The sequence below is a fragment of the Saimiri boliviensis genome, chromosome 16 (genome assembly GCF_048565385.1).
Source record: "Saimiri boliviensis isolate mSaiBol1 chromosome 16, mSaiBol1.pri, whole genome shotgun sequence".
Classification (NCBI taxonomy): Eukaryota; Metazoa; Chordata; class Mammalia; order Primates; family Cebidae; genus Saimiri; species Saimiri boliviensis.
This window is the reverse complement of record NC_133464.1, coordinates 8388044-8397218: the sequence shown is the minus strand read 5'-3', so window position 1 is coordinate 8397218 and position 9175 is coordinate 8388044.

Genomic DNA, 9175 nt, shown 5'->3' with positions numbered 1-9175 from the left:
CCCCTTTTGAAATATTCATAAAACTGACTACTGTGTGAAATTCCCTTCTGTGTTTGAATTTTTGCTGTCTGCATCAGCACACGGAATGTGAGATCCATGAGAACAGAGACTTTATTTGATTTGTTCACTACAGTGTCTCAGTGCCTGCAACAGCACCTGGTGAAGCAGAGGGTCTTCTGAAATATGTTCTGAATGGATAAATGAGTCCTAGGAAAACTGTGAACATGGTAGACAAATGAGAAGTCACCACTACAACACCAAGTTCCTGACACACAGTTTCAAGGTCCAGCAACATTGTTTCTATGAACTAGCTGCTTTTAAAATCTTCTAGATCAACTATACAGATTAGCAAGTCTTTTAACTAAGCATTGAGCAGAGTACTGCTCTGAAATTTAGCACCTCTGTTTTTTAGGTCCCCAAAGAACCTGGTTTGGTTGCAGAGATGGGCTGTCAAATAGGACTTTATGCAGTAATGGAAATGGTCTATGTCTGTGCTGTCCAATATGGTAGCCAAGTATGTGTGGTTATTGAGTACTTGATAATGGCTGGTGACATTGAGGAACTAAAGTTTTAATTTTAATTAATTTAAATAGCCTTAGGTTGCTAGGGATTACCATATTGGACAGTGAAATTCTAGAGTTATTCTTCTCATATTCAAACTTCTTATGATGCTATCATAAGTGAAAAATTAGCCAGGGTCACTGTAATGGATATGGTAGTCATGTCCTGTGAAAAATGCCATTAATGACCTCCATGTTTTGTGATGTGTAGAGCAAAATCTTGGTTTCCGTGAGTAAGGCCCACTTCATGTGGATACCTGGCTTTTCCCCTTGTCTGCCTCCCTTAGCGGAGAGTCTGTCCACTGACAGTGCTGTCCTTGGGCGTCAGACTCTGACTGTCCCATGCCATCTGCACAGTCGTTCTTGAGCTCCACTGTGAGAAGTCTCTAGACACGAGCTGAGCTTACCCCACATCGACTGAAGGAGTCCATCTGAATCCTGAAGATCCTAAGTCATCCTCGTATCTCCATGAATGTGAGTGGAAGGTCATTCTGCTCAGAGAATCATCAGGGCTCTTTACTGTGGCCTGGAGCCAGCTTCCAATGAATGCCTAGGAACGCACTTAGTAAGAGTGTTGCCACTGGGGCAGATCAGACTTGTACCCTGCAAAGAAATCCCCTAGATATGTCTGCAATTGCTTACTTGGGTGTTGTAAACTTGATGTCGTGAAAGCTATAGACTTACATCATCCAGTCTCTTCTGGCCAAACATGCAGTTTCAATCATTCCTGAATTTTCCTTAGTTCACATAGATTTATATCCTAAAAATTGACATTGGTGGTGTATCGAGTTATCATTTTAAAAACATAGAGACCTGAACAAGATATATCACTCCAGTCTACAATGTCTATATGCAGCGTATCCACAAAAGAACCGAACTTCAACAGAGGAACTAAACTTCTTTAAATAAAAATGCCTAGCAATCATTTAATATTTTACCATTTACAAAGAGTTTAACTACAACAATATTGATCTTGAGTTAATTTCCCCTGAAGAACATTTTCATTTCTTAAAATTTGCTGGATGGAAAACCAGAAAGTAGAGTGAAGCAAGTACTGTGTGTGTGAGTCGTCATTGCATGTACACATAACAATGAGCAAGTTTATCAACTCCTGCATGGGGCTGTATTCTAATTACCTTTAGCTGCATAAGAACTACACCCCAAATTAGTGGCTTAAAGTCAAAACGTGGTATTGTACATGATGATCCTGTTGGTCCAGGATTTGGAAAGGGCATGGCAGGAGGTCTCATCTCTGCTTCACAATGTCTGTGATTTAGCTGGGAAGACCCAAAAGGCTGGAAACGCTGATGGGTGCTGATTCTGTCCTGCCTCTTCAGGTGGGTGGCTTGGGGTTTCGTACAGCATGGCAGCCTCAGTGCCATCAGACATTTGCATGGCAGCACAGAGCTCCCACAGTGACTGTTCCTAGAACCAGGATGTAGAACCTGTCAGAGTTGGAAGCCTGAGTCCAGCGCATGGTCCAGCCCTACTTGTGCCGTATTCTGTCAGTCAAAGGAGAATCTATCCAAGGATCACTCATGTTCATGAGGAGGAGACTTAGGCCCTCACCTCTCCCTGGGAGGAGAATCAGAGAGTTTGTATCCTTAACCCACAGAAGGCAGACACCTTTCCATTGTCATCAACCACTCCCCTCACTCCATCTGCCTGTGCTAATGGTTTGCTTACAGGGATTTGTTCAGTACTGTGTAGAATTGGGATTAATTTGTGCTTGTTTTACAGTTAAAAGGGAGAGACACTGAGTTGAAGATTTTTAAAAAGCAAAAGTTTGAGAGCCAGTAAAACCTAGAGTGAACTCTCCTGTCAGCCGTTTATCAACTGTATGACTACGCCGGTTATAACAAAATGCAAACCTCAATTTCTTCATCTATACAAATAAAAAAAATTAATACTGATCTGGCTGAATCGTTAAGATTAAAAATATGTGACAAGTGCTAAACTAGATACATCTTACGTGCTCCATTGATGTTAATTATTCCTTCTTTTTTACGCAGGGTACAAAGGAATCTGAACATGAACTTTCTTTAGTTTTTGGATCCAGATATACATTGGGTAAGTCCACCTCATAGGTTTTTCAAAGGAAGAGTCTTCTGAGCAAATCTGAAAACTCTCTAAACTCCATTGCTATGTTACTCTTTATCTTTATATGAATTTAAATTCTAGAAGTAAAATAAAACTATGGTAAAGCTACATAATACTTCTGACATATTTTCAAGAGTAGACAAACTTCAATTAATTTGTAAGATATAGGACTGCAGTTTTTCCAATTAACATGTACCTCTTGGTTTCTGGAGTGTCAATAACCATTCACACCTATAGTTTAAATAATGTGACCTTGTGAAACGTATAGAAGGGTTTTCAAAATTTATATAGAGTTAGAGGTCTCTTTTTATAAAGCAAAGAAGTAAACTATTTTCCTCAATCCCATGATTTATTTTTGTAAAGTGGGAATTTAAGGCAATGGTTTTGCTTTCAAGTGGAAATCTGAAAAATATACCAACTTTTAAATGTCTGTAGGCACAAACTAAAGCCAGGTCTCACACACTTAATAATCTGTTAATGTTTACTTCTTTTTTTTTTCTTTTGAGACAGAGTCTCACTTTGTTGTCCAGGCTGGAGTGCAGTAGTGCCTCAGTCTCCCAAAGTGCTAGGCATCAGCCACTGTACCCAGCCCATTAATGTTTAATTCCCTAGAGGGTAATTTTTTAAAAAGACAAATCGTAGCTCCTTCTCAGAGCTTTTCTAAACTACAGCAGATAACTTAAAATCTGACATGCCAAGATATAGCCAAGTATTGTCTTAGTTTTCTATCACTGCCATAACAAATTAGCACAAATTTAGCGGTGAGAAAACACATACATTCATTATTTCATAGGTCTCACCAGGTGGACAGACACCTTACCTGGCTAAAAGCAAGGAATGAGCAGGGCTGCATGTCTTCTGGAGGCTCCAGGACAGGGTCCATTCTCTTCCCTGTCCCAGCTTCCAGAGGCCACCTGCATACCTTGGTTCATGGCCTGTCCTCTGTCTTTAGAGCCAGTAATGTTGCTTCTCTGACCACTCTTCTTCCAGCACAGCCTCTCTGAGCACAGCTGGGAGAACTTTGTTGATTATAAAGATGTCTGTGATTACCTCGGACCCGCCAGGGTAACCTTGGTCACTCTCCACCTCCAGGTCCTTAACATCAATCACATCTATGAAGACCTTTTGTTACATAAGATCACATATCCACAGAGTTTCAGGATTAAGAACGACATCTTTGGAGACTAGAAAGAAAATTCTGCCTACCACAGCCCTTGATAGCATAATTAACACATTGATTGTCATAAGGTTTCTCTAAATTGAGTTTTATTTTGCCTCAAAGGTGCAGATGGTCAATCTTTGAGAGCCAAGTTTCGATGCTCATCTTACTTTCCATTTCTGACCAAGATTGATGATTACTTGAATATGCTGGGTACCCAAGTAATTTTATTTACTTTTATTAAATAGGATAATTGTATTTCAATTAATGGATTCTCCTTAACAACAATAAAAAATTACAAATGTTAGCTGAGAGTGACAGATATGAAATAAATTTTGAAAGTCTAATCAATCCCTGGTGGAATAATTTGAGAAGCAAAATAATTAGAAACAATTTTCACTGAAAGGCATGCAGTATGTTAATTTCTTCCACTTAGGCTTCAACAAAGCTAAGGATGTTGGAATGAAAACAAGCTTATTGTCTTCTAATGATGGCCATGACTTGGAACACTATTCCCTTCAGAGATTTGTCCCTGGTTTGTGGAATCACAGTAAAATATTATCAAAATAATTGTGGATAAACAGAGAAGCCAGGCATGAAATGGAGCGGGATCTTGGAGCACATACCTATTTGCGTGATAGTCCTGAGAGCAGTAAATATACATGAACAAGAAATGTGGGAATAGAGGAATAATTTTTCCCAGTGCATATTTTTTTAACCAAATCAACCCTTACTTGAAAAATTAGTGTACAATTAAGGAGGCAGCAGATATCAGTATGTTTCAGTATATATATATATATATATATATATATATATATATATATATGCAGAAGTAGGCAAGGTGTCTGCAATTTCTACAGGAAGGAGAGAGTTATCATCTCATTTAGAAAGTTAAATGCTGTACCATAGGGTTCAATCACATTAGTGCTAGGCAGAACACTAAATTCAAAGTAGCTGGAGGGCAGAATTTTCCTTACGTCCTCTTATTATCATCCACTCTTTCTTAACCACCTAGGTGTGTACCTTTATTTCCTGGCTGCAGTTTCTCCTCTTCAACTTACAAATTTTTCCTGTATAAAAACTAATTATGCTCTGTCATATTTTATTAGGACCTTATTTTCTAATAGTGACAATGAGTGTAAAAGAAATTCACATTATCCAGTCCTATTTTATTTCTTTCAAGTATTCATTGAATCCACAAATATGTAAGGGCCACAAATAATGTACCAATGGTGAAAACTTTAAACATTTCTGACACATAGATGAAGGGGATATATATTTTACGAAGGAATGAGCTTATTATAGGGGACTGAGTCTGATACTTTCTCTGCCTTCACATCATTGTGAGAGTTTACAGATTTTACAAACTCAAGGTTATAAATTACTTTCCAATTATGGTTTCCCTATTCGGAAATAATTAAAGTAGATTCAAATGGTCTTTTTGGTAACATTCCTTCTTTCTGTCATAGCACTAATAAAAGACCTAAATTTGTTAAGAAGGAAAAAAAATGGAGTATCAAGTTGAATTTTGTGATGTGCAGGTCAACCAACTGAAGAATATTTTTCTAGCAATTGTCTAACTGACTTTCATCACGTTTCTAAACATTCTCAAGCAGTATTTAATCTTCTGAAAGTTGTGTTTTCTCAGTCTCTACTGAATGCAAAGAAAATCCCTCTATGTCTTATTTTATTCCGTATTGATGGCTATTTTTAGTTTTTTATTTCTTGAACGATTTCTTACTGGCTTTTACAATAAATTCCAGCTACTAGATTTTTACTTGGTTAATCTTCCTAACCATAATTAGATCTTTTTTTTTTTTTTTTTTTTTTTTGTCAACAGGCTTGACATGTTCCTTTACTGGAAGCATCTTGCTAATTTGGAATTAATTTTTTGGAAGAAAAGACTAGAGTTATATTCTTGTTATATTTCCAATCAGAATAAACCTATCAAGATTAAAAATAATTGCTTAAGGATTAACAAACATAATTTCTAAAATATAGCAGGTATGTTTATTATATGTTAAGCATACTGTCCTCATGTAAAATGCTAGGATTTTCCAGTTTTGGGAAAACTGAAATTTCTCTGTGTAGCCATGCTGGCAACTTGTCTAAGTTTCCTTTTTTTTTTCACCCCAATGGCTAACAATTTTAAAATGCCTTTGATAGTATCCCTTTTTATCATTCTCATTTATGTCAACTAACAAAATACCAAACAGCACATTCATTAATAGTATCTACTATTTATTACGTATTTATAGGTTATAGAAGCTAGGCTGGTAAAAGCAAAATTATTTTAGAAATTCTACATATATAAATAAAACAGCTCATAAGGTACACTTTACCAAAATATTCTATATTTATTTATTTATTTATTTTAAATTATTTTGAGACAGAGTCTCGCTCTGTTGCCCAGGCTAGAATGCAGTGGTGCGATCTGGGTTCACTGCAACCTCTGCCACCCAGGTTCAAGCGATTCTCCTGCTTCAGCCTCCCAAGTAGCTGAGACTACAGAGACATAACACCACATCTGGCTAATTTTTTTTGTATTCTTAGTAGAGACAGGGTTTCACCATGTTGGCCAGGCTGGTTTCCAACTCCTGACCTCAGGTTATCCACCTGCCTTGATCTCCCAAAATGCTGGGATTATAGGTGTGGGTCACTGCACCCAGCCATTCAAATTTTAAAATACTGTTTGATAATTGAGTTAAAGCAATTATACAGAGAATAATATTGATCAAACCGAATGTGTGGCAAATGCACTTTATATTGATGAAATGAAGGATACAGGAATGGAATAAATGGTATAGAATTTGGACTAAGAACCAGTTCTAGGACAAATAACATATTAGCACAGATTTGATAGGCAACGTACCTAGATGATACCAAGAGGACGTCTAGGAAATGTTCATGCTTTTATATATAAAATAAATCAATGGGCTTAGTATTTCAAATAAGTTTTTGTCACTTACTTGAAAATAAGACAGGGAGTGCTATTTGTCTAGAAAGTGGGTTTTGTTACATGATAAGACATTCAAAAACATTTCATCGTAAGTGCATCCAACTATAACATAAACAAAAATCAAAGGTTTTACTCGATTAGTAAGGGAAACAATAAGACATTAGAACCCATTCAAAGGCATATTTAAAATCATAAGTATGTGAAACTGGTCTATTCACAGAGAAATAACAGCATTTTCACTGGACACAATAACTGCATTTTTCTGGAAGAAAGTCAATTGAATTTATATCATATATTTTTTTTAAATTTTACAAAGTAGTAAAATAGCTCAAAGATGATGAAAGGCAGAGAAATCTTGGAAGACTCTGCTAGTCAGGTGATTTAGTAATCTTTACAGCTCATTTCACAGTCTTTCACAACTTCTCCCTGCATTCAGTATCACACTCTTTTCTCTTTCCACATCAAAATCTAAGGAAAATTTAACCTTATCTAAGAGCTCATAAAATACTAATATAACTTAACATGCACTTGAAAAATTGCCTTGTGGTCAGCACAGGAGGAAAATCCCTCTGATAGATAAGAGGAAACTTCCGAATACTTGCACAGGGAAGGGACAAATAGACCATTTTATCATGAGGTTTGGAGCTTTAGAAAGGCGATGCATGTGTTAGGTAACTATGGTATAGGCAATCCATTTCATAGGGAATAAAGAATGAGGCACCACAGTTAATTTTTTCTTGCCATCTTGATATTTTTGTCTTACTGTAATTAAGTGACTCAAAGTATAGTCCGATCCAGAGAGAGAGAAGCCATCCTTCATTTAGGCTTAATCTCAAAACACAGATGTGTATATTTCAAGTAACAGATGACATGTGAGTTTCTGAGGGAATTTTGTTTTAACCATAAACCTGTGAAAAATTAAGTAAAATGGACAATTCCTGCAATTGCTGTACAATCGTTAAACGAACATGTGTGTTAAAAGATGTGATAGAGTGAACATGTATGATCTATCCATTTAAATACTGCTGCAGCGAAGCAGACAGAGAGAAGAAGGAAGACAGAAGGTAACAAGGAAAGAAGGATGGAAGAGAGGACTTGAGGACACCTGTCTGCAAGTGCCACAAAGGCATTTACAGAGATAATTATGTCCTTGGATCCTTTACCCTACCTCAGCCCTACACGGAGCATGTATCTTCTTCATTTTTAACTTTTAACCACGAGAAAGCTAAATGCTAATCCTAAAATGTATGAAAGCAACTTCTCTGGGTTTTTTAAATATTAACTTATACTTCATGCTGAACTTTTTTCTAGCTCAAAAATCCTTCATTTGTCTATAACAGACTAACCATTTTAGAACTTTTTTTTAAAAAAAGTATCCACTGGCTTCTTTGTATTTTCTCATTTGGTAGATTTTCTTGAATTTTGTTTTTTATAAACATTACTAGGAAAGTTCATTAAATTTTCAGATTTCCAGGCCCCATATCATCAGTAAATCTGGATTGCCCTCAAAGTACCCACCTTTTTCAAGCATCTTGTGTGATAATTCTGTGTCTCTCTTTAAAACTACAGGCTATTGAGAGAAGTATGTGAAACATAAGCCTGTCCATACACAACAATAACATGTAAATTTCACCTGAGTGTGTTTAAGATGTCTTAAATACAAAACACTTAAAACTGTTTCCCAGATTATTTTCTACTGTTTGACCACCTAGTACTCAAGCTCTACCAGACTACAATATCTGATGCTGCCTGCCTTTCTTTTGCATCTTATGATAATTGTTTATTTATGTATTCACTTAGGTAATCGGGTTTTTTCCCCTAATGTTTTTATTTTCTCTATTTTAGGCTTTATGAGTATAAGTGAAATTCAATTTTTTAGCTTTTTAGAATAGTATAAACATTAAGTTAAAATCAATTGCAAAATGATTTTTTAATTGTTCTGAAAATAATCAATTTTTTAACCATGTAATTTAATTTCGACTTTCATGTTTTATCTGAGACTATTTAAATCTGTCATTTACCGTATTCCTAAAGCCCTTTAGTTTGGCACGCAAAGAAAGTATAGCCAAGCAGCTAGAAAATGGAAGTCACTCAGTGAAATTATATTTATAGGCATAGCAACAGAACTATTACAGAGTGATTCCACAGTGATTTTTAGTCATACTGATGAGCTTTAATCTGCCTATAAAGTAGTAGAGTCTATAGTTTATTGGTGTGAAACAAAGTTAAATTTAGATGTGTTCTGTAAGAGGTTATTTCTACTCATTTTCAATCTAGAGTTCCAATCAGAGCTGCCTAATCTTTGTACTACAGGAAAGCTACTTAAATGAGTTCTACTATCTCTATAAGGAAGCTAAATTATTCAACTTCACCGTCAAACTTTCCTTTGGAACAAGG